The 26,097-nt window shown below is 41.6% G+C and overlaps 1 protein-coding gene across 10 annotated transcripts in view; it reads right to left on the minus strand.

Moving 5' to 3' along the window:
• The window catches only part of PKNOX2 (PBX/knotted 1 homeobox 2), a 529,964-nt gene that overhangs the window by 494,608 nt on the left and 9,259 nt on the right, over positions 1–26,097 (minus strand). For 2 of the 10 annotated variants that reach the window (XM_078379791.1, XM_078379792.1), the window contains exon 2: positions 7,104–7,231. The exons of the other annotated variants lie outside the window; for them this stretch is intronic. The gene's annotated coding sequence lies outside the window, so the exon portion shown is untranslated. The remainder of the gene's footprint in view (positions 1–7,103; positions 7,232–26,097) is intronic. 10 annotated transcript variants of the gene reach the window in all.

Here is a 26,097-nt window from a genome sequence, read left to right on the forward strand (position 1 = left end):
CCTCTGCAAGGGAGACACAGTGAGGAATCGAATTCCCAAACTCTGGCTCCACAGTCAAATCACACACATACACACAAAGCTAAAACCAAGAGATCCTACTTCAAAGAAATCAGTAGCTCCTGACAGGAACCCTAAAGGTATAGACAGGCAAGGATAAGGGGCAGGCTGGTTTGTGATTGCCTGTATGTCATAACGGTGACCAGAAAAAGCAGCAAACCAGCCCATTTCCAATTTGGTATTCCAAGCACAGTTTGGTATTCCTTTCCAAAGGGGGGGGGGGGGGAACAGACCACAAAATTTCTGAGAAATGTTATTGTGACAGGACATTAAGATTTTTTTTCTTCTCCATGCTTCTCTGAGAACAATTATGTCACTAATCAAGAGTGAACAATATCAATACAATTCTATGCATGTTTGGGCAGAGTTACACTATGAAATTAAATCAATAGCTGGATCAGGGTTTTTGAAATTGCATTAAATTCATGTGCTAATCACGTGGTATTTAGATTGGTGTCTGCATCCTCTTGCAAAAACTTTTAGCACAACTATTAAGATGTATTATATCTCAGCTGAGGGGACTACCCTGGCTTTTAGAGTCATTGCCCTTGAGGCTTTGTCCTACTCCCACCCACCCGGCCCTCGCATTGCCCACTCGCCCCTGCTGCTGTGGTGAGGTGAAGGGCAGGGAGAGAGAGGGTCTGCTGGCAAAACTGCTTGTCCCTTTAGAAAGCTTGCCTGCTTCTGTCCCTAGGTTTTCCCTGGGAGGCAGAGAGAAGCAGCCTTTAGGAAAAGGGGGCACAGAGAAAGAGAGAGAGCTACTAAGGACCAGAAGGAGAAGAAGCCACTGTGTGGTTCCTGAAAAGATTCTGGCCCTTTTTGGCTCCAAAGAACATAAACCCAGGATAGTTTGTGGGTGTTTGCAAAGAGGCATGGAAGGGACCCTTGCAAGACTTGGTCTGCCCCTAAACTCTGTCAAATCATTCTGTGTCCACAGAATGCACAACAGAAATGATGGGCGCATGGCTTTGCAGTGGTGCAAAACGTTTTATCCAAGCGTGGATCCTCATGGATACACAAATGTTTTTAACATGGGATTATCCCCAAGCCACTGTCTAAGCTGTGGGCAGAGATGGTGCCTATGACCGAGAGTGGTTTAGGGATGATCCTACGTATATAAAAATTTGGTGGATCAATGAGTATCTGTGCTCTGATCCTTTTTATTTTTTGCCCCAAAACAGCACTTCACTCCTCCAACCCTGCACCTCAGGCTCCCTAATTCAGGATGAGCAGGCAGGGGGAAAGGTGGAAAAAACCACTGCGGCTGCCCCCTAGCCCCCCCCCCCTTTGCCTCTTCCTTCCAGGAGGTGACAGTGAAGTCTTGGCCGCCGTGGGCTGGCAAACAAAGAGCCTTCCTCCTACCGCATCTCTCCCCCGCCTCTGGTTCCCAGACAGAAGAGAGACCAAACCATATGCATGCACACGGAAAACTAGCACAGCAGCAATACAGAAATGGGGAGCAATCTCCCCCAACAGAGGCGTGCACACTGGGCAAGCCCATTCATAAAACAGCAACATAAAACCAAGTTAAAATAAGCACCACCCAGCAGAGACGTTACTGTAAAAGAACACCCTCCCATACAGAAAAACACAAAGGGGGGGGGAGAGAAAAAGAGAGAGAGAAGGAGAGCCAAGCTTACTTTTATGTCATGTAGACACTTTTAAACAAAACAAATTAAAACTCGCCAGACCTGGTTTAAATCATGTTTCTATTAGTATCGGGATCCAGCTTTTAGGCGAAGTATTTAGACAGACAGTGAGGATCAACATTTCAGGTGCAATGAAGCTAGCAAAGACGGGCAAAAAAAACATGTAAAAAGTGGTCCTCTGAACTGACAATAACCTTCTGGTTCACTGACATTTTAGACTCCATTGTGCACATCTTTCATTTTAAAAACATATGTATTAAAATCAACACCCAGTTAAGTTCTTTTAAGCCTCGTTTTTCTTTTAAATAAAAATGTGTGCAACAGTATGCATGTCTGTTCATTAGAACTGTTTGTTTCTGCATGCATTTTAAATTTAAATTAGTATTCTTCACTGGTTAAAATCTTTTTATCTCTTGTCATTTTATGGGGTGAACCATGTGGCCATTACAAAATACAAATGCAAGAATAGGAGATATCTAATAGTGGCCTATAAAGGTTTCACCTATTCTTGTATTTGTCATTTTACTAGAGCTATGTTAAAATTTGACATTATTTTTATCTTATGGATAACTAATTCTTGGATGTCACACAAAATCCTTTTTTGGATCAAAATGTGGTCAATATGTAGTTTGCATAACTAAAGTAGAAACTGCCCAGAGAGTGCTTTAAGTGCTATGGGGTAGTATATAAGCACTTTGTGTTTTTTCCCCTTTGCTATATAATTTTAAGAATAAATAGAGTCAGATTGTGAGGTACCAAATTCAATGAAGATACCTCTGAGGTGACAGCTATAGAAATACATACAGCCAATGTGGGTATCAAGGATTAAGACTTAATGTTGTATAGCTGTGTACGTGATGAAACTGTGTAACAGAAAAGGAAGTAATGTATTTTCTGACTGGTCACAGAACTGTATATAAGTCATGTGTAAAACGAACGTCTTTATCTGCTGTAAGTCAGGTCACTTTTTCCTATGCTGTGTGTTGCTTCATGTTATGTTATGCTGCCAAAGGAAGGTCTATATATATATGTATATATTCTCTATGTATATGTGTAAATAGACTAAGTTGCTGGTTTTACTCTCTCAGTGTCATAAGTATCTCTGCTAACCAATATCTCCTTACTCTGCTGATGTTATGAGAACACACGCTATAATCAAAATTCTCAACACTATCATCCCCCCTCCCCAACAAGCTGCATACTGAATTTACAAACCTTGGAAAGATGGAAGGCTGAATGAACCTCGAGCTGGTTACCTGGGATCGAACCCAGGTAATGAGCAGAGTGTTGGCTGCAATACAGCAGTCTAACCAATGCACCACTAAAATTTAGACTGTTGTGAACTTCCTGTTGTCAGAAAACCATCAGAAACAAACAAAGACTATCAACAAAAACACACACAAAAGTTTGCTGTTTGCCCTTAACAGTTCCCACTTTCCTGTAGAGAATTCATACAGAAAATTCATACTTATCTGGCACTTTACAAGTAGTGTGAAGAAAATATTTCCCCAGCAAGACTTGTTCAGTATTTAACAAGAAAGGGTGTTTGAGGAGAAATGGTTTCTACGTGGGAAGTGGACTTTAGGTGTGATAATCTTGAGATTTCAAGCTTCCACATTACCTACAATTACAACATCTTTTGGTCTGAGATACCTGTGGTGGTGGTGGTGGTGGTGGTGGTAGTAGTAGTAGTGGTAGTAGTAGTAGTTGTAGTTGTTTTGGTTGTTATGGGCTGTTGGTTGTTATGGCAGTATTTTTGAGGTATTTGGTACATACCTCCTGATACAGTTTTCTCTTGCACCAAAACTTGAACCAGAGGGTTTTCAAGCCTTCCTGGGCCTATTCTGGAATGCTGGGGACAGGGAGGGGGAGGATGAGAAATGATCAGGATCTCCACTTCTTGCAGAAGATATGCATTGGATCTAGGCCATACTCTTTGTAAAGGGAGTGGAGAAGCAAGATGGGAGATCAGGAGACTTGCTGGAATATCAGCTGCCCATCCATAGGTACCACCTGGACAAGAAACAGGCTCTACATCACTTTGAACCACTTAACTATGTCAAAGTCTCTGCAATGAAATGTCTTGCATATCTCTTCTATAATAATAACTTCCAACTTCGTATTTATTTATGTATGGAAGACGTGGTGGCGCTGCAGGCTAAACTGCAGAAGGCCCTGTGCTGCAAGGTCAGAAGACCAAACAGTCATAAGATCGAATCCACGCGACGGAGTGAGCTCCCGTCGCTTTGTTCCAGCTCCTCGCCAACCTAGCAGTTCGAAAGCATGCAAATGCAAGTAGATGAATAGGTACCACTTTGGTGGGAAGGTAAAACGGTGTTCCCTCGACACGCTGGCCACATGACAACGGAAACTGTCTTCGGACAAGCGCTGGCTCTACGGCTTGAAAACGGGATGAGCACCGCCCCCTAGAGTCAGACACGACTGGACTAAAAATGTCAAGGGGAACCTTTACCTTTTTATTTCCTGTATATGCAAACTTTATTAAAATCTGTCCTCTTTTTTGCCATGTGTAAGTGGCCACCCTACTTGGAAACAGGGTTTGCTCTTCTGTACCATACTGTATGCTGAAATTACCTAAAAATTATAAGAAATGACAGGATACCTACCCAGTGTAGTGGTGTAGCTAGAGTGACAGACAAGGAGATATACTGTAAGTAGTGGGTTTCAATCCAAGAAAACCCACAATGGCTGAAATCCTGTTGCTTAACATCCTGTGTCACAACTAAGAGTAGGTCCACAGAATCAGTGGGGATTTGGCAAGTTAGCTGCTCTGTAGGTTCTGCTGATTCAATGGGCCTGCTCCAGTTGTTACTACACTAAACAGCAGGATGTTGTTCTTTTTCCTCTTCACTTCTGCCCTCATGCTGAGACAGATTGAAAAGGCTACTTAATTTGCTTCTACTTGTTATGTTACTATTGACATGTAACTTCACAACACACTCATTTCCCAAAAAATAAATAGTCACAAGTCATGACAACCAAGCTCTGGTCAAAATTGCTACTTGGCAATTGCTATTTAGATTTACAAGTAACTTGCCTCACAGTTATATGGGCGAGATGGGAAATAAAAAGAGAAAGCGGATAAAATGAAGTGAAACAATTACACTATTGAAAGCATCCTTAAATCAAAGAAGGCCATACATAAAAACAGATTCTGTTACCCCTCGACAACCAGCTATTGCTATCAAGTATTGAAAAAGATCACATCCCAAGTAAGCATAAAAACAGAAAAGTCAAGGATCAGCTATGGGTCAACATGCTACAGGGTAAAGAGTGCCAGCCTGACTACATAATCACAGTGTTCCATGTCCTAGAGGAGAATAATTCAATCTGAACAATCATTCTGCAGCTTGACTTTCTTGTTCACATCACCAGCATAATGTCAAAATGCTGCTGCATTGCTGAACACATGATGCAGCCACAGGTGTACAGTACAGAACTCATTCTGATTATAACATGCCTGGTTAAAGCGGACAACAAAATAAAGAAAGGAGAAGTTGTATTTTAATTCCCCAACTGTGCAAATCATTATTTAATTGTTGTAATTATGCCATTCATTATAGTTCCTTTCTGGAAACTGCACCCAGTCTTTCTTTAATCCCAGATATGCACAATTCTCTGGAATTCTAAAGAATAAGACCTTTTCCAATTAAGATCTAGAGTAGTGGTTTCCAACCTTGGGTCTCCAGATGTTCTTGGACTACAACTCCCAGAAATCCTGGCCAGCAGAGCTAGTGGTGAAGAGCTTCTGGGAGTTTTACTCCAAGAACATATAGGCTGGGAGCGACTGTTCTAGAGGCTATGTGGGACTTAGGTTCTAGTTCTGATAACACCACATTCCAGCCACACAACATGATCTGTAGAAATACCTAAGACTGTAATAGAAAGGGTTGTTCTTCTAGGTGTTGATGGCAAAGAGGGACATCTTGTTTCAACTGTATGAGGCGAACTGTATGAGGCTTGAAACAAATGGGATCTTGTCAACACAACGGCAAGCACAGAAGGCCTGATCCAGACTAGAAAGACAGTGGGAGGTGGGAGTCTTAACACACCTTTTCCTTACCCTGAGGTCCCAAAATGAATCAGACATTTCTGTAGCATTGAAACATGTAAATCAGTGGTGTCGAACTGTGGCCCTCCAGATGTTCTTGGACTTCAACTCCCAGAAGCCTTCACCACCACCTCTGCTGGCCAGGATTTCTGGGAGTTGAAGGCCAAGAACATCTGGAGGGCCACAGTTCGACACCACTGATGTAAATTAAATTAGCTGCTGTATAAATTAGTGCTTTCTTCAATCTATTTTGGATCTTCTGCCCTTGAGTTTTATTAGTTGATTCCAAATTCTAGCATTAAATGGGAGTGCAAGGGGGGAAATCCCTGTGTACTCCATCACTGCTGTGCATTGACATCTGACTTCAAAAGAAGCAGTCCTTTGCAACTCTTAGCCTATCTTATCTCTCACATTTCCATTTTTCATAGTTTTATTCTCTTTGCAAATTGCCCAAACTGCAAAACATTTCAATATGATTGAAAGATGCTGCACAAAAGTTAAAACAAACTTTGTACAACTGACAATCTTTTTTTAAAAAGTTGTTGTTAAGTTGTCTTCATATTTAGTAGAGCTGCACTAGAATGGAGAGAGTACCATGTTGCTCTATGCAACTACTATGGAACAGAGGTAAAGGTAAAGGTTGCCTTTGACAATTTTTGTCCAGTCGTGTTCGACTCTAGGGGGCGGTGCTCATCCCCGTTTCCAAGACATAGAGCCAGCGTTTGTCTGAAGACAATCTTCCGTGGTCACATGGCCAGTGCAACTTAGACACGGAATGCTGTTACCTTCCCACTGAGGTGGTCCCTATTGGTCTACTTGCATTTGCATGCTTTCGAACCGCTAGGTTGGCGGGAGCTGGGACAAGCGATGGGAGCTCACTCCGTTGCGTGGATTCGATCTTATGACTGCTTGGTCTTCTGTTACGACTGCTTGGTCTTCTGGAACAGAACCTATGCCCAAAAACTAACATGTTCATGTTCAGAATTTAAATATTTCCTTTATTTCAAAATACTATTTCATGATTGGTAGCTACTTTGGCAAGATTCTTGTTGTGGAAAATGGCAGATAGAAATCCTTTAAACAAAATAAACAGAAGCAAAGATTGAGTTACCCATTTCCTCTCTTTACAGAGCATCATCATAACTGTAGAGATCTGCAGTATTGTTCTTTATTTAAGCATAATGAATTATGTCATGCAGCAAGCGATGTTAAGAAACAAACAAAAATATCAGAAAATTATCCCCATATCCGCAAGTGCATGTAGCAATGAGGAACCAACATTCATCAGCGTTTCCTACAGAAATAGTAATTGACAAATAACTCACCCATGGGGATATCAATCTAAGATGACTTAATGTTTCCTGACATTTTCAAGAGAGGATTTGACTGCTTGAGAAAGAGAGAGACACTGAGGCCATTCCTGAGACTTATAAACTCCTTTTTAATGAAGCATCTGCAAAATGCAAAATACTAAAATTACAAATAAAAAGTTTTTTAAAAATTACATCTCTCAACTACAGATGTAAAGCGTACTCCCAACATTTCTCTTTCTCTATAGTTTCCAAGTCTTGCCATGCTGAGATTCCCAGACAAGCCTTTTCTCTAACTCAGTAAGATTTCCCAGTTTCCTGAAAAACGAAAGCCTAGTGTCAAGTTTGCACCCATCTCTCCGTAACACTGAAATAAATCTGTTAGTGTTCAAGGTTGCCATAAGGCTGTTGTTTTTCTTTTACATAACATTTCAACCTTTCCTACCTCACAACAGCTAAAGTCGAAAATACCACTGAGCAGTACAGATTGTTCTCTGATACTCTACTTAAATGAGGAAGTGGATATTGGATGGAGTTTGTATCTGAGACAGCACTTGAATCCAGGAATAAATGCTCTGTTTGTAGGCAATCAGTAAGAAGTAAGGAGCTTAACATCACAAGATGACCACTGCAGAATAGGCACACACCACCAGTTGTGGTGGAAGAAGGAGGGGGGGGGAGAAAGGATGTTGTTTATATTTGGGAAACTAACATTGTAGGTTTTAAGGGGCAAAACCACACCTTTTTAAGAGTACAATCCCCAGAATCCCTCCTGTTGGCTGGGCGATTCTGAAAACTGCAGTTTAAAAAAGGAATTCGGTTACTCCATCTCTCACTAACTACAGTTGAGAATAAGTCAACATTGTTGAACTTACTTATTCTACAGAACGAGGCCCTCAACCTTTTGCTCCAAAGTCCTGTTCTTATGGCATGGTTGCAGCCCTCTGTGTTTCTTAGCACATCATCTCTGGTCTCTGGGAAATGTGTTAATGGTGGTGCTTCAGCTACTCCCCAACCCCTCCAGGATCCAAAAACCTCCCACATGGGAACTGCAATTCCTCACATTCCTGCTACCAAAAGAAAAAAAGTGCATAATATCGTTGTCATGTCTGCCACTTTTTCTCATAAACATGGAAACGGCTGGTCCCTGTGTGCTAATAGTTATGCATACACTTCTATATTTAACTTGTAGCAGAATGCAACTCTCCCATGTCTGGAATGCATCTGTGTCTAGGATAAACACCAGCAGAAATGCCAGAATTGAAATATACATTCTTTGGACAAGGGAAACTCCCTATAAGAAACCACACAGAGAGAATGTAGGAAGGAGGAAAACTGCCAGTGTAATAGAAACACAAATGGGGAATCTGCAACTGGTCCCAAATATTGTAGTCTTAGCAAAGTTCCAAAAAGTCAGCAAAGTAAGCATGAAGAAATGAAGGTCTTGATTTTCCAATTATGTGTGGAAAGGCGACACCTTAGACAATGCAGCCAGAATGGATGAATGAGAAAGTTAAAAGTCTAGTTTGTTTGTTTGTTTGTTTTTAAATAAAATTCAACATAATCTTCTGTGGCGGGCATGTGACAAGTCTCCTATTGATTCAGAAGGAAGGTTGCCACCTGCTGGCCCATGATTGCTATTTCCTGCCACCCTCAAGCAGTTTGTAGGGCTAGCCTGCAATAAACAAGATTTTCAGGAAAACAATTAAAAAATAGATGGTGCCTCTTTCATCATCATGTGACTACTTTTCCCAACATGAGAAAGTTACCAGCTTTGGAAAAAAGGAGCCCTTTATTTTCACACACCTTCACAAATACTAGCCCTTTGCTGCCATTGCTATGGAGCTCTAAGTCAAGGAAATGGGGGCAGGGGCTCTGTTGGGTTTCCCATGGTTCCCAGACTTCAAAAGTCAGAAGAACACAATTCTCAGCTCTGCACAGCTTCTTCTTTCTCATGCAGTTCACTCTGAACGAGAAATTCCTTTAAAAGCTTGAATATTCCAGTCCAAATTAACATCGGCTGAGGAGCAGAGATGACAACTGATAATTAACAGGATCAGAAGAGGTTTGGAGGGAGGATTAAAAACTTGCCTATGCTGCTGAAGCCCTGAGGAAGACCGTCCCTCTGCATACTTATAGGGAAGGATTAAATTCCTCCCCAGTATCTGCTTTCCCTAGAGTAGATTCCCTCAATTTTTCCATAGAAATAATAAGAAACTGAAATATTAGCATGAAGATGTATAACATGACTATCCATCATGTATAGTTTAATCACTGATGACAAAAAAGGAGGGACAGGCTACTGCTAAGTACTTTTCATTTTCTCTCAGTGCAGACACAGCCTAATTCTGTATTAATCCCTCTGGAGAATCCAGGAACCTAAGTCTTCTGCATTTGAAAACAGCAACCAGAGAAAACAATGGACTGGCCATTTTATATAACTGGGCTTTTAAAAAACTTATCATTTAATTTAATTTCCTTAAAATGATGCCGAGACATTACTAGTTAAGAGGAGGAGTTAGTTCAAATCTCTATTCAGCCATGGAAACTTTCTGGGTGGAGGGAGTTACTCCCTAAATATATTGTGCACAACCCCTGAAAACCCTCAAAGGTTGCTACCAGTTGCATGCAATGTGACAGCATGTAATAAGTAGGCACCTGCCTTTTGCACAAAGAAAAAAAAACATGAAAAAAGTCTTTTACCCTTTATGTGGTCTTTTGTGGACTCCTGAAATGAAGTTTCTAAAAGGCAAATGGTTTGTTTAAATGAAAGAGGGGTACCCCAAAGTTGCAAGGGCTGCTCTCAACGGCCAATCAGAATGACTAGGAGCAGAGGAGTGGGGACTTTGAACCTATAAAAAGGGCCAGGATTGGTTGGAACCAGTGAGGGGAGTGCTTTTCTTCAGTGGTTCTTGTGGAAATCTGTGTGCTGATTCCTATTGCCCTCCATTTTGTATTGTGCTGCCTGGCTTGCCTGCCTGCCTGTCAAAACTCAGAAGAAAAGGCAAAAAAAAGAAAAAAAGAAAAAAAAAGAAAGAAAAGAAAAGAAAAGAAAAAAGAAAAAAGAAGAAAAAGTGGGGAAATAAATCATTTTGGTTCAGGAGGGCACTTTGATTTTTTTTTTATTATTATTTTTTTTTTGCTTTTTGGGACAGGAGAGCTATATGTGTGTGTTTTATTTTCCAGTTGTTTATCCTGTGAGGGGTGTTATTTATCCTGTGAAAAGTATATATTTTGGTATGTGTTTGGGTAATGATTTTTCTTTCTGCTGCCTGCTTTGGGGTACAGTATATTTATTCTCTCTTGCCTTGCCTTAGCTTTTTGGATTAGTTTTTAAGGGTTCTGTAGCGCTTAATTTGGACTAGTGCCAGTAAATCCAAAACATAAGAACCTGAAAAAGTTTATCTCTCTTTGTCTTGAACAAAAGGACCAGCATGCTAAAAATACAAAGGCACAAGAAGATAAAAGGTGTACTAAAAAAAACCAACCCAAAATGAGTGAAATGCATTTTCACAAATGCTTAATAACAACACAATAGGAAGAAACTAAATACTCCTTTATCTTTTTGAAAATGCTAGCACAATGAGCATATTTTCTGAATCACAAATTTGTATCCTGCAAACACAATATACAAATAAAGATGTATTTCTAGCATTTTGGCCAATGGACTGTATGTATTGCAATGATATCTTAAGCTAAGACATTTCTAACCTGTTTTAGAGAACACTACATTGTACACAAGGTTTGTTTCATACAGAAGATTTTCATCCATTTAATTAAAGCAGTGATTTGTAGGAGATATATAGGAGTTTGTTATCTCTTGCCTTTTTAAAAAAAGTATCCAAAATAATCATAAGTGGACGTGGACATTTTTAAAATAAAGGTCTATGCTATTAAGTCTGGTGTAAAATCTTCAGACTGATCAAAGTGGTGGAGAGAAATTTATTTGGCCCACATTTTTAATGAGAATACATCTAATGCATATTTTATATGCCAATATGCAAATGAATGTCAATATACATGCTTTTCCAAATTCTGTTGTGTTTCAAGAAGTGTGTGTATTACAGGAAAGCTGCAAAAATGCATTTATCAGGAAAGATAACTCATTAAAGTGAATTACATGCGGCAGCTCAGAAAGTACCAGTAACTTTTTTTAGGCTACAAGTCCTGAACTCCCCCACCTAGATGGCTACTAGGAACTTTTGCAAGTTTCCAGACTGACACATAACTGTACACAAACAGTGTCTTAATAGAGAAGTGCCAACATAAAAGATTTGTGTACTGTATTTACATACAGAAGCATTGTAAACCACTGCCAAAACAAATGTAAAGTTCTGAAAACCGAGAAACACAGTAAACCCCAAAACTGACAAGAAGTACTTCCAGCCCCATAAGCCATTGTTTTGGTCCTGAAGCACTCTGGAATTGTAATGAAGAATAAAATAGATCCACTCAACCTGAAGTGTGTCTACCTCTATCCAAAGGAGCACTGAATTCCATCTTCAACCCACACAAAGTCCCTTCCTTTGCGGGAACTATAAGCAAAAAGAGCAAAACAGAAGGATAATTTTTTCCCCACCACACAGAAGTGTCTTTCCCCACTTCAGACATTTAATATGAACAGTTTTGAAGGCCAGGCCCCACTGTCCATTGTATTGAGTAGTTTCGGAAGCCAGCTGCTGCCCCCTTGACTATGAAAATCCTGTCAATCAGGCTACCTGAGATATAGGTCCTTTCTGGAGTTCATCCAAGCCTCCTTCCGACATCTGCCCCGCGGTTGCAACACACCCTGATTTTGGAACTACCGGGAACTTCTGCAACAGCAGATGGACAAACCTCTGCACTTAAAGGGCTTCAGTGTATATACTGCAATATATTGATACTTTGCCATAACAACTGATGTTAAATATTTAATTTGATGAGATTTCCGGTTCTTAGTGCTAATCCATTTCATTTTGTCCAGCCAACGTCAAAATTCAGTTTGCTGCATAGCAAAAGTCATGGTTTTTTAGCACTTAAGGGTAAAGGGATGCTTTTACGGTATAAGAAGGACGTTTCCTTTCTTACATATAAAAGAAGAATCTGGCAGCTACTTATCATCAATAATGAAGAGAGATGGTGCTTAAAACCAGGAAGCAGCCTCTCTTCTCTTTCCCTGTGTACTCATCAAGCTATTTTCCTATCTTTCTTTAACGTCCCATTTGTGATAAGTAATGGATACATGTTGATTCTAGTGATGTCACTTAAGTTTGTATTTACCTGGATCTAAGTATGGATTTGGCCAGTTTATAATATTTGGTTGCATTAAGAGAGTTCCATTTGCCCACAACATTCTCTTTTCAGAGTGTGTCGGTTTTTAAGCCAGGAATGCCTCCCTTGGAATCTTACAGAATGCAACAGTAACAGTCAAATACTGGGGACCCTGGGAAATGTAAATTTTCTGGGGTAGTCACACCACTTGTATGAATATTACACAACATGTGAAAGTTACAAGACCTAGAACTCACCGTTCTCAAGATACTGGTGAGCGTTCATTTTCACGTTCATTTCCCATCCAAACTGGGAAATGGGAAGAGTCAAACTGTTTTCCAGTTTTGTTAGAAAATATACTCTGCAGAATTAAGGAACTCCCTACATAACTGTACAGTAAAAGGAAGTGTTTGGAGAGTCAGAGTCAAATAGCAGAGCACATGACTGCTGGCACAAAGTGCAAGCTTTCGCTTCCAGAACATCAAAGTAAGGGACCCCAGAGGCTGTGAAAGAACTCTACTTTATTTATTTATTTATTTATTTATTTATTTATTTATTTATTTATTTATTTATTTATTTAATTGTATTTATACCCCGCCTATCTAGTCATTTCGACCACTCTAGGCGGCTTACAACAAATGATAACAAGTTCTAAAAAATTTATAACAATTAATTAATTAGATGATTCTATAAGATGGGAAAAATAAAAATAAATCAAATAAAGAGAGAAAGAAAAAGGAAAAAGGAGAGGAATTAACTGGAAGGGAAGGCCTGCCTAAACATCCATGTTTTTAGTTGGTTCTTAAAAGTACCCAGCGAGGGTGCAGCGTGAATCTCCAGAGGTAAGTTATTCCAGAGACGAGGAGCCACCACTGAGAAGGCCCGGTTTCTAGTTCTTTCTTTCCGGGCCTCCCTTGGCGTCAGGCTCCTCAGCCTCACCTCCTGGCTCGCACGGGTGACACGGGTAGAACTAGTTGGGAGTAAGCATTCCGCCAAGTATCGAGGTCCTAAACCGTTTAGGGCTTTATATGTAAGCATTAACACTTTGAAGTCAATGCGGAAATGGATGGGCAGCCAGTGCAGCATGGACAGAGTAGGAGAGATATGCTGGTATTTTCTCACTCCAGTAAGGAGTCTGGCCGCCGCACTCTGCACCACTTGAAGTTTCCGCATCAGCTTCAAAGGAAGCCCCACGTAGAGTGCGTTACAGTAGTCTAATCTAGAAATTACGAGTGCAAGTACTAAGGTAGTGAGTGCCTCCGTGTCTAGATAAGGTCGCAGCCGGGCAATCCGCCAAAGATGGAAAAAGGCGGTGCGGACTACCGATGCCACCTGCGTTTCCATGGTGAGCATTGGGTCCAGGTGTACCCCCAGGCTACGGACCCCACTCTTCGCGGCCAGGGCCACCTCCCCCAAACATGAGGGAGTTTCCCAAGCCACCATCCACAGGGCCACCCACCCTCAGAACTTCCGTCTTGTCCGGGTTCAACAGCCCGTTCTCCTGCATCCACTGCTGTACGGCCCCCAGGCAGTGCTGGAGGGACAGGACGGCATCACCTGCAGTTGGTGAAAAGGAAATATAGAGCTGGGTGTCATCGGCATATTGATGACACGATGCTCCACATCCCCTGATGACCCCACCCAGCGGCCTCATATAGATGTTAAACAGCATTGGGGAGATGATCGACCCCTGTGGAACCCCACAATTGACACTCCACGGGGCCGAAATACTCTCCCCAAGCTGCACTCTCTGGGGGCGGTCCTCCAAGAAGGAACGGAACCAGGCCAGAGCTAAGCCACCGATACCCAACTCAGAGAGCCTCCCCAGGAGGATACTGTGGTCAACGGTATCGAAGGCCGCTGAGATGTCGAGGAGGACCAACAAAGAAATTTTACTGCTGTTGGACTCCCTCAACAAGTCATCGTATAGGGCGACCAATGCCGTCTCTGTACCATGGCACGGCCTGAAGCCCGACTGAAAAGGATCCAGGGCATCTGTTTCATCCAGATGTGCCTGAAGCTGGTCAGCCACCACCGTCTCGACTACTTTGCTCATGAAAGAAATATTGGCGACGGGCCTATAGTTGCCAATTTCGTCCGCCGCCAAATTAGGTTTCTTTCTTATGGGCCTAATGAGTGTCTCCTTGAGGGCAGAGGGAAACCTGCCCTCAAGGAAGGACCCATTTATTATTGCAGTGGCCCATTCTGTTGTTATTGGCCTGGCTGCTTTGATTAGCCAGGCCGGGCAAGGGTCCAAGGAGGAGGTGGTGGCTCGACAGCGGTCAAGCACTCTGGCCACAGAATCAGGTGTGATAGGTTGAAAGGAGTCAAGGGTTACCAGGCAAGATGGAGCTTCTTCCCAAGTGTTCTTATAAGGCAACTAGATAAATTATTGGATGATAAGACTATCCACATTTACTACACACTGTTATGTAGTCACAGTTATGTACCGGCAATTCTACATCTTACAATCAGAGGTAGGATGTATCCAAATTCCTTCAATTGGCAAGCAAAAAGACGGAGAGTTGGTTTTTTCAAGTTCTGATGATGGATAACTGGTTGGCCACAGTGGGACTAGAATGCTGGTACTGATACAGTAAGCCTCTGGTCTGATCCACTTTGGCTATTATGTTCTTAATCCAGAGTTACTCTCCATCACAGATAATGCCATACTAAACAAACCAATGGACTAACTCAGCAGAAGGCAGCTTTAGGTGTTCTTGACATATTTATATGTAACTCCTCTATGATTTTAATCAGATGTCCTGCTGTTTCATTAAAGCATGAGGACCTAAACTGCTCATAAGAAGTCTACCTAGTGGGGTGACTACATTGGCAAATAACACACGTATTGAGCCAGATTTGGCATGGTTAGATTCAGTGCCTTTTCCTGATAAGGATATGACATACAGATAAATGCGAATCAGCCTGGCCGTCTTCCCTCAACCAGCAGGGGCTTCTACTTTTTTTGGGAGGGGTGGGCGAACCAATTCGCATCAGTTTCAGGCAGATCTGATTGTTTGTATCAGAGTAAAACAGCAACAGGAGCATCGTCATGAGATTTTGTCTTCACCGGGTTGTATTCTGCTACTAAATCAAACACAGCCCCAATGAGCGGCTACTTCCAATATTGAATCTTTTGTTTTTTTTTAAAAATGTTTCCCTTACTCTAGCACCATGGCAGATAATTACTGCATTTTCCAGCTACAATTGCTTGCTGCCTTCTTTCCTTGCATCCATCCCCCTATTCACTTAGCCTGAGTGCACTGCCATTGCATTAAACAATGGCAGTGCATAAGCAAGGGAAAATAAGCATAATTTTTTCACCACGGACTAGCAGGAAGCAAATGTCTGAGGAAGCCATTTCTAGAATACAGCAAGGATGGCAGCTTGATATGTCACATCATTACTAGAGCGCCTGCAAGTAAATATTAAAACAAGTAATTGTTTAGACCAAAGTTTTGTACTTCTATGTGGTGTGCTTATGTGGACACAGAAAAGGGCAGGGAAAGGCAGAGATAGAACAAGGTATCAGCAATGGAGGAGAGCGGAGACCTGTAATCCCGTTATGAACTGCAGCGTTTTGAGATCTGCAGTGTCAATTCCTAACTAAATTCTATCTAGGATAATTAAATGCTTCTTTGTGGATGGTAACAGCAACTTAAGGTCTAAGGGAGGCTGTGAATCAACCCAATTCCAAAACAGATCATATGGATTCCACTCCCTACTGTAGCTGCATTCTTAGTAATTTTTTTGATGTAAAGTGTGCTTTGGAATATGCTGAAAGTTATTTTTGAAATAAGAATTAGAGAATTTATTTTAAAATTGTAGCAAGTACTGCTAGAGGAAACTTGATCTTGCAAGAGTGAAGATGAATATAATCAAACTTAATGACAAATTTTCGAGAAAGCAATCAGCATAGGTTTATTTGTTAAACAAGTCCATCTCATTATGAGTGCCCCCAGACGGATGGCTTATAATGTTACCAATTAAGAGGCATTGAATAAGTATTCATTCGTTCCCTGGCTAATTTTGTCTAGTTAAAATAATGGAAAATGACATCAAATTCATTTGTTAATCAATATCAACACCTCTCCCCCAAGTAAAATTCCATATACTGTATGAGGCAAGATGATTATAGCATAAAATCTTAAGGTGGAAGCACCCTATGTCTGTCCGTGTCCCCACCCCAATACATGCCAACCTCTCTGGACTTTTTTGGTACAGTATTTCATTTTAAAAGCACCACAACAAAAGCTGTGTTTTTAGATCCAGGCTGATTTAGAAACAAAATGAACAGGTATTTGAGAGTCTGTCTAGCAAATTCTGAAACACATTTTTATGGCTTGATAAGTTTTTCTAATGGAGGCTAGTATGAGCTAAGCAAACTAAACGAGCAAGTGAACTCAAAACTAAAAAAACTGTCCTTATCCAGAAGAAACAGAATGAAATCGGTACAGGTGTGTTTTTAACAACCAATCTAGAAGTATGACATGCATGAACTAATGCTAACAGTACATAGAACACCACCGAATAAGAAAGATAGCATCCACAGATAGCATCTAAATTCAATGTGAATGCACTCCAACCCTATAGGAACTTATTTTATTAAGTAAGAGGTCTCATCCCTATATATGCAGGACACAAGGTGAGCAATTTCTATGCATTCAGTTTCTATGCTTTTCTGCAGCTATTTATCTGATAACACAGCAGCAAATTCTCCAGGCTCTGAATAATGGCTAGCGGTTGAAAGGTGGAGCAGGTTCTAAGCTGCTCTCTCCATGAAAGGAGGTCAAGCATCTAATTTGTTCAACAAAGGTTCTTGCTGCAACTCATTAGGCCTAGAATGGTAGGAGCATCCAGTTGTGAGCCCTGCCGGCTCTGAAGTAGACGAAAGAGATATTATTTCCAAGGGCTTCCAGAAAGGCAGCAGTAGAAGCCAATGCCCTCCTTGCCTGGTCTTTGGACTCTGCTGATCCAACTCCACACTCACTGAGAATTTGGGATTGTTTGTTTCTAAATTAAGATTAGAGGCAGAAAAATATTACAGTTTTGACTATGAAACCCCAGTCAGCATCGTCAGTGGCCATAGTGGTAGGAGGATCTGGGAAGCTGTAATCCTAAAAAGCAGCTTTGGCTTCTTTGTGTTCTGAAATGCCAGTCAGGAAGTCATGAGTTACATGCAGTTTAGTCGCCTGAAATTCTTTACTTTGAGGAGAGAGGGATAAGAAGAGCATAGTGCAGTTACATTTCACAAGAAATGAACCATGTGGGGACGTTATCTACATTCTTAGTATAATAAGTAAGGTCTTTTAGCTTTTTAGTTACACCCACAAGCTGTATGTCCTTCCCTTACCGACGCTAAGGAGGAAAAGAATATGAAGCAATGAAAAATAACAAACGCAACACATAGCGGAAAAAGTAAAAATTACCATGTTTTGGATTTGGGGGTGGGGTTGTTTTTTGTGCCTTTTTCAATATTAATGCCAACAAATTACTGAGGGAAATGGATTGCTTGTCAGAAGTTACCGAAGAAAGTGATTTTATAACCACTGACTGGTAAAATGTACTTGTGTTTTAAAAGGAATTAAAAGGGCAAGACTAATTGACTTTTGCTTCATGTGATCAGTAAAAAATTATTTGATTTCATCCATTTTATAAGCAGAGCAACTCCTGTGTAGTTTCAGCCTAAGAATCAATAAATACTCAGATCTTGGAACTGAGAACATTGAGTTAAAAGATAAGTAGCTAGCTAGCACAATGCTAGCTGCCAGCTCTGTCAGAGGATTGTTTTTTAAAAAGTTCCATTTTACTTGTTAAAAATGAAATGAAGCCATAAACTTTCACCAGTCTTCACCAAGTCACCCAGTGATCATGCAGTAGCTCCCAAACTAGAGACAGGGGTATTTGTATATGTATTCCCCCGCATAAGTGGAGATAACGGGGTCTGGCCCCCTTGGGCGCGACTGCCCGCTCACTGTTCTGCTGCTGCTGTCAGATCTGCGCTCCCTTCCCATTGCTCCAGAGCTCACGGTCAGCTAGCTACTCCTGGCAGGAGGCAGGACGACAAGCCTCCCTGCCAGGTCGAAGAGTGGCTCATAGACTGGGCGCTCCAGAGCGACTGGAAGGGAACGCAGAGCCCGCAGCAGTAGCGGAAGGGTAAGTGGACAGTCTGGCCCTAGGGGGCTGGACCCTTGTTATCTCCACCTGTGTGGTAGGGTTGAGTCTACTCCCAACCTATTTTCTGGCCACTCCTGTCCTAAATTAATAATCATTCAGCAAGGTGCTTGATATAGAAGGAATGCTTTTGAGATCTATGGAGCAAATAAATATAACTTTCTATCAATTATTTGGAGCACAGGTACCTGATTAAAACCAAGAATCTAATTAATTGACTAATTTTAATCAGCACGTGTGCAGCATGCGTCTTAAAGACAAAGCACACTTGATTTTTATATTACAGGTACAGTGGTGCCCCGCATAGCGAGGTTAATTTGTTCCGGATTAACCATTGCTATGGGGAAACATCGCTAAACGGGACGCAAAATGCCATTGGAACGCATTAAACTTAGTTTAATGTGTTCCAATGGCTTCTGTACTCACCGTTTAGCGAAGTTTCCCCCATCCGGCAGCCATTTTCGCGCCCTTGGTAAGCGAGGGCAGGGCGCGAAAACACTGCGCGCGGCCATTTTGGGTCGCGCGGTGGCCATTTTGGAGCCGCCAATCAGCTGATTTCCCGACATCGCAATGCGAAGATCGGTAAGCGAAACGCTTACCGATCTTCGCAATGTGAGTTTTGCCCATTGGGGCTGCCGGTATGCCTGCATTAGCGATCCCAAAAAAGGGATCGCTATGCGAATTCGTCGTTGTACGGTGCGCTCGTTATGCGAGGCACCACTGTATATGTGAAGGAGTGGTAGACCCAAAGGAGAAAGAACAGAGTGAGCCGTCCCCTCATCTAGAGACGTCTGAGAGAGATACTGTATAGAAGGAGGGAAGACAATAATAGAAAGTGAGGAGTTGAATGTGGAGGAAGGGAAAAGAAGGGAATCAAAGGGGAAAGAGGAGAAGATTGAAATCTGTCTAGTGGAAGAGAGAGGAAGGAGAAGGAATTCATTTTGCCTGTGTGGGAGGAGGATATACGGGAACAAAGTGGGAGGAGGCAGTTCAGTGTACCAAGGAGAGAGAGAAAGAAGGAAGGGGAGGAAAAAGAGGGGGAGAAAAGAGAATACGAATATAATAGAATGTGTGGGTTGTTGGAGGACTTCCCTAGTTTGAAGGTAGGAGGGTTGCTACCTGACCCGGACAAGTCTAAAGAAAAGGGGACATCGGCAGAAGCTCTAGAATGGACGGTCGTGGTCTTTCCGCGGGGACAAGGTCACTCAAGGAAGGTGATTCGGCTGGACCCTTCTTTCAAGCATCCACTGACGGAGGGAGATTGGGCCGGACACCCTTGTTGTGGGACAATATGCGCGGTCCGGAGTGCTCCGCTGAGGAAGCCCACTGATCAGGACCATTTTGGGCCAACCCCTCAATGAATCTTGTCAATTTCCAGAAAGAGTGATCGTCCTCACAATTTGGACAGTTACCAGATCTTAGAAGTTGTTGTAGACTCACCTAATGTTAAACTAAATAAATCTGTTAACATTTCAAAAGAGACTCAGTCATCATTTCCTGCCAAAAAGGAGGAACTGCTTCAGATCTTTAATTAACCCAATCACAGTATACAACGAGTACAGTGATGCCTTGACTTATGAACGTCCTGATATGTGACCATTTCGAGTTATGACCAGCTCCGGTCACAAAATTTTGCTTCGACTTGTGGCCAGAGCTTTGAGTTACAACCCAAAAAGGCAGGGGAAAAAAGGCGGGAAATACAAATTGCTAACCTTTGGTGGTGAAGAAGCTGCTTCTTTGTAGCTCTTTCACCTCAGTGGTTAGAAAGTGTGCATTCGGAGGAGGCTTCGGACTGCCTCATAAGGTGCTGCTTTCTGCTTTTTAATAACTGTCCTGCGTGGGTTTTGCAGCATGGTTTTGGGCTGGGTGGTGGGATTATGTTTCTATGCTCTGATGGGTCTTGCAGGATTTGTTTGCTTTGGGGTCCCCCCCATTTCTGATGGGTCTTGTGGAGTTTGCTTTCTGCTTTGCTTTTTCCCCATTTCCGATGGGTCTTGCACAGTTTCTTTGCTTTCTGCTTTGCTTTTTCCCCATTTCCGATGGGTCTTGCACAGTTTGTTTGCTTTCTGCTTTGCTTTTTTTGCATTTTCAATGAGTCTTGCATGGTTTGCTTGCTTTTCTCCCCCCCCCCCAATTCGGAATGGATTAATTGTGTTTCCGATAGATCTTGCAGCGTGTTTGTTTTGGGGGGTTTTTTTGGTGATTTTTTTCCTTTGGCCAGAACGGGTTATTTGTATTTCAATGCATTCCTATGGGAAATGGTGCTTCAACTTACGACCATTTCGAGTTACAACTGGAGTTCCGGAACCAATTAAGTTCATAAGTCGAGGCACCACTGTATTTCAGAAAAAAACATATTCCCTCTTCAGTGTTGCATAGCAATTTCTGTTCTGAGATATAAAAAGTAAATGATAGGCATTGTTCCCCATATTAGCATGCACTTCTCACAGCTAGAAAATGTTACTTATTTGAACTACATATCCTCTGTTTATATTTATGCAGGATTCTAGGAGCTGTAATTTTTAGATTTAGTTATTTGCAGCATTCAACATTGTCTAGTATGGTTGCTGTTTAAATAAATACAAAACTTACTAAAACACATATGTCCCCAAAACAAAGACTTCCATCAGTATAATTTGCTAAATTCCAACTTGTTGCATTTTCAGTTAAACCAGCAAATGCTTATATATAAAGCAATTTTGAACAAAATCTTTATTTCTCCAAATCTTGGGTCAATTAATCATTCCAACAGTCCTCTTTGCACAACTGATTGTATTGTTTAATTGTACAGTAACAGACTCTTGATGCAATATGATCAAATTATTTTTCTGAGCATTACCTGGGTTAAAAACAAACAAACTACTCTCTTCTATCAACTTGGCCACAAAGTTAGCATTTTCCAAACTGCTGCACTCCAGATGCACTGGTCTACAACTCTGAAGCTAGCATGGGATGGAGGGTGGCCATCAACTCTGGGTGAAGCTGCTATAGATGCTAAGAGTCAGCCGAAGAAGCTTTGTATGTTATATGGGGTAGCTCAGTAATAGTATTCCTTTATTTTTCATTGAAAAAGTGGAGCAGGAACAACAGCCCAAATCCAACTGCTCCTCCCAACTAGAGTTAGGCCCATTGCATTAATGGCTGAATAGTGAATCCGCAGCTATATAAATCCCAGTCGGTTCAGTGGCTCTGGCCTGGTAGTGAATACCAAATAGATTCAAGCCTCATGTTTTGGAAATACTGGTTTTATGTCCTGAGCGGTTAACGAGATACAAGAATCCCAGTTTTGGATTTCAGTTTTAAAAAAATAGTTCCAGAATGCAATTTGCTAATTCCATGAGTCTGTGAGATGGGCTTGAGGTCATGAGGAAGAGAACAATCTTAACGCAACTGCTAAGAACAAACACTGGATTTTTTAAAAAAAGACTTTAGCACAAGAAAAACATGCTAAAGACCAACAGATTTATGGCAGGGTTACATTTTCTGGGTGACTTCATCAGATGCATAAGAGTTATTCAACTTACCATTACAATTTTTTTAAAGTAAAAGAGGAACAAACAGAAAATGGTAGAACTACTGTATCTGTGTACGGGGCATGGAGAGTGCGTGAGCATTCATTCCCCAAATCACTGTCCTCATTCCAACCTTCTGGCATTGGGTACAGAGATCTAAAGAGGGGTTCTCAATGTGAATTAAAGCTTCTAAACAGTCAGAAAACCTGATTAATGAGGTTCCCAACAATTTGAGAATTTGCTACCTGTGCTTTAGTTACTCATTTACATCCCACCTTTCTCCTTTGCAGCAGGATAGTTAGCTCAGTGGCTTAGATATCTGGCTGCAGTGCCAGAGGTTGGGAGTTTGATTCCCCACTCTGCCTGCTGCAAGAAGAGCCAGCCGGTGTGGCCTTGAGCAATCTTCACAGTCCCAGCATGAATGGAACATTAAATCACTTCTCAGTATTCTCTAACTAGAAAACCCTGAAAGTCAGAATTGACTCGACAGCAGATGACAACGTTGATGATTTATCCTTTGCAAGACTCAAGACAGTTTACAATACATGTATAGAAACAAGGGAAAAAAATTAAAAACCACAATAAATTACCATATTAAAAATTGCCAGATTAAAACAAATACATAATTAATAGAATTTAAAACCAATTTGAACTATTTAAAATGAACAGGACAAAAGCTCAACACCCATCTCTAAAACATCCCAAACAATGGATTGTTCAAATAAAAAAGGTCTTCACTGACAAAGAGAGGACCAGCTTAGCCTCCCTTAGAAGGTAGTTCCAGTGTCTGGGAAGAGGTACCAAGAAGGCCCTCTCTCTCTGTCATTCATCTCTCTTGAAATGATGCTCTGAGGGTGCTGGGATAGATAGGTCTTTCCTGAGGATCTTGAGTCTCATTGAGACCAATCAATCAACACCATCTCTGTATTTTGATACCATGTATAAATATTTACCATATTACAGTACATCTCTTTCCTATTATGTCTGAGGAAGTGGACTTGTTCACGAAAGTCCACATTAAAATATAACAGTCTCTAAGGTGCCACCATGTTTTTGGCTTTTTTGTTTATTTATTTCTTGTTTTTACCTATACAGTAATTTATACAGGGAGATACAGTCCTTCAGATAGCTGGACCCAAGCTTATCATCAGCTCTTTCGATTGTACCTGACAATGGACCAGGAACCAATGAAACTGCTGCAGCTGAGAATTTCTGTTCTCGCTATAACTGGCTCTGATCAACAGGCTGGCTACAGCATTTTGGACCTACTTGTGATTCTGAACACCTTTCAAAGCCAGGCTCACACAGAGCACACTACGGTAGTCCAAGCAGGATTTAACTAGGGTATGCGTTACTGTGGCCAGATCAGATATGTCTAGGAACAGGAGCAGCTGGCACATTAATTTTAACTGCGCAAACACACTCCTGGTCATTGCTGAGAATCAGAAATCCCTGGCCAGGGCTGAATCCAGGAGTACACACAAGCTGCAAACCTGAGATTACAAGGGAAGTTTAACACCATCCAATACAAGTTGAATGCTTGTTCCTTGATCAGCCTTTCAACTGACCAAGAACATCTTGTTTTCTCTGGACTAAGCTTTGGTTTGTTCACCTTCGTCCAGTGCATTACTGACACCAATTTACAAGACAACAACTCGGTTCATATTTGGATGGAAAAGAGAAGCAGAGTTGGGTACATCAGCATAATGGTGGCATCCGACCTTAAAACTCCCATCATTTTCATGTATATCTTAAAACAGCATGGAGGACAAAATCCAGCCCTGGCCTACACCAGCATGTCAAACAGGTTTCCAAACACAAACTTCTGAACGTTATCCTCCAAGAAGGACTAGAACCACCGCAAAATCATCCTCCAAGTCGCCTCTCATATAGACGGGCCAGATGAATACCATTGTCCTGAAATGTTATGGAAAGCTGCTGGGAGGACAAGTAGAACCAACAGGCATACACTCCACCATCAAATTCATAGTGCTGCTCATCCACCAAGATGATGAAAGTTGTTTCTGTTCTATAACCAAGCCTGAATCCAGTCTGAAATAATAATAACAACCCACCTCATTCAGGAACACTTGGAGCCACTTCATGCTCCAGTACGTTGTCCACAATCAGAAAATTAAGAGACAAGCCAGTAGGATCAGTATAGTGGGATCTGACCTCCTTGCTCGATTCAGTAAAGGTTGGGAAGATTCAGTAAAGGTTGAGTAAGGTGTTATAATGGTGAGAGCAGGAACAAGCATGCGCAGTTCCGTATCTTTTGCGCGCGCACACACACACACACTGTTCTACACTGGGTGATGGGCAACTCAATGCCACAGCTTCGAGCCGGGAGTTGTACTGTATCTGGACTACAACTCCCACTTGCTCTTAGACTGTAACTCCCATCACCCCTAGCCAAATTGGGCACTACTGAGAAAGGACTGGAGTTGCTGTTCAGCACTATTTGGAGGGCCACAAATTACCTAACCCTGCTTAAGTGTAAAACCTAAACATGGTTTTCATTATAAAGAGTGTTAACTAAACTTTTCTCCCAAACCAAAACATGTTGCAAGCTTTTTTTTTTATGATATAAAATGCCTCCATTATTATTTTCAAAAGGCACTTGTACATAAAAAAATTGTAAAGAGAGGAAAATATGATTCCCTCCCCCCGCCCCAAATATCCCATATTTGAAGCCCAAACTGATTCGTCCAACCCTTGCTGGAGACAGCTGCCTGCCTCCACATTCCAGCCAAAAATAATAACAGAAGAGAGCAGTTTGGAGGAGAGTTAATCTAATCTTCATTGCTTCAGTTTTAAAATATCCTGCTTGGTTTAAGGTTTCTTGTTACATGGAGGGATGTGTTTTTAGCGAGATAGGGCTTTGCATAAAGGTCCTTCATAGACGCTTCGTGTAACTAGAAACCAGGGAAAGTCAGTCCTGCTTGCAATCCAAACACCACTCTCTCACACACACACATGCACACAGAGAGAGAGAGAGAGAGAGAGAAAGAGAGAGAGAGACTCTCACACGCACATTGAGTCTCCACAAGACAACACTTTGCAAACTCTGATGAAGCTATGCTCACAACTGCAGTAATTATGTCAATGTCACTGCATATTTATTTCACTATTTATAACTTGCATTTTTTTTGGTAGAAACCTGTGAAACCAGCCTAGATGTCAGTGGCTCCCAGCTTCTCCCAACATAATCTTCTACTTCTGATTTTGTTGTAGAAATCTCTGCACGCTTGTGTAAGTTACATGTTGAAAAACAAATTTTAAGGGTTTTTGCTCTTATGTTTGAAGTAATCAAACCTAGATTTTCTAGTTACTATTATGCAACACACTGAACTTTTACACTTTAAGGGAAAGGGCTCATGAGACGTTTAAATGTACACATACACATTATGTTTTCATAGGTATTATTGCTTATGTCTTCAATACACAAAGTGTAATAAAGAAAATAGGAAATACTTTGATTCAAGTCTCTTGAATTTATTGTCTTAAATTCGTTGCTGAATTGAACTTAGGTCCATAATGGAAAAAGCCACAAGGTAAAGGTAAAGGTTCCCCTTGACAATTTTTGTCCAGTCGTGTTCAACTCTAGGAGGCGGTGCTCATCCCCGTTTCCAAGCCATAGAGCCAGCGTTTCGTCTGAAGACAATCCTCCGTGGTCACATGACCAGTGTGACTTAGACACGGAACGCTGTTACCTTCCCACCGAGGTGGTCCCTATTTATCTACTTGCATTTGCATGCTTTCGAACCGCTAGGTTGGCAGGAGCTGGGACAAGCGACGGGTGCTCACTCCGTCGCGTGGATTCGATCTTACGACTGCTTGGTCTTCTGACCCTGCAGCACAGGCTTCTGCGGTTTAGCCCGCAGCGCCACCACGTCCCCAGGAAAAAGCCACAAACAATACTAAATGCAAGAAGGATCTTGGAACTGTTGTAGATCACAGCTGAATATGAACCAACAGTTGATGCAGCTGCAAAAGAAGCAAAGGCTTAGGCTGCATTAAGAGTAGTCTCCAAATCACATGAATTACTCTCTATTTGGCACTGGTTAGAG

This window comes from Pogona vitticeps, chromosome 8, assembly GCF_051106095.1.
Source record: "Pogona vitticeps strain Pit_001003342236 chromosome 8, PviZW2.1, whole genome shotgun sequence".
Taxonomy (NCBI): Eukaryota; Metazoa; Chordata; class Lepidosauria; order Squamata; family Agamidae; genus Pogona; species Pogona vitticeps.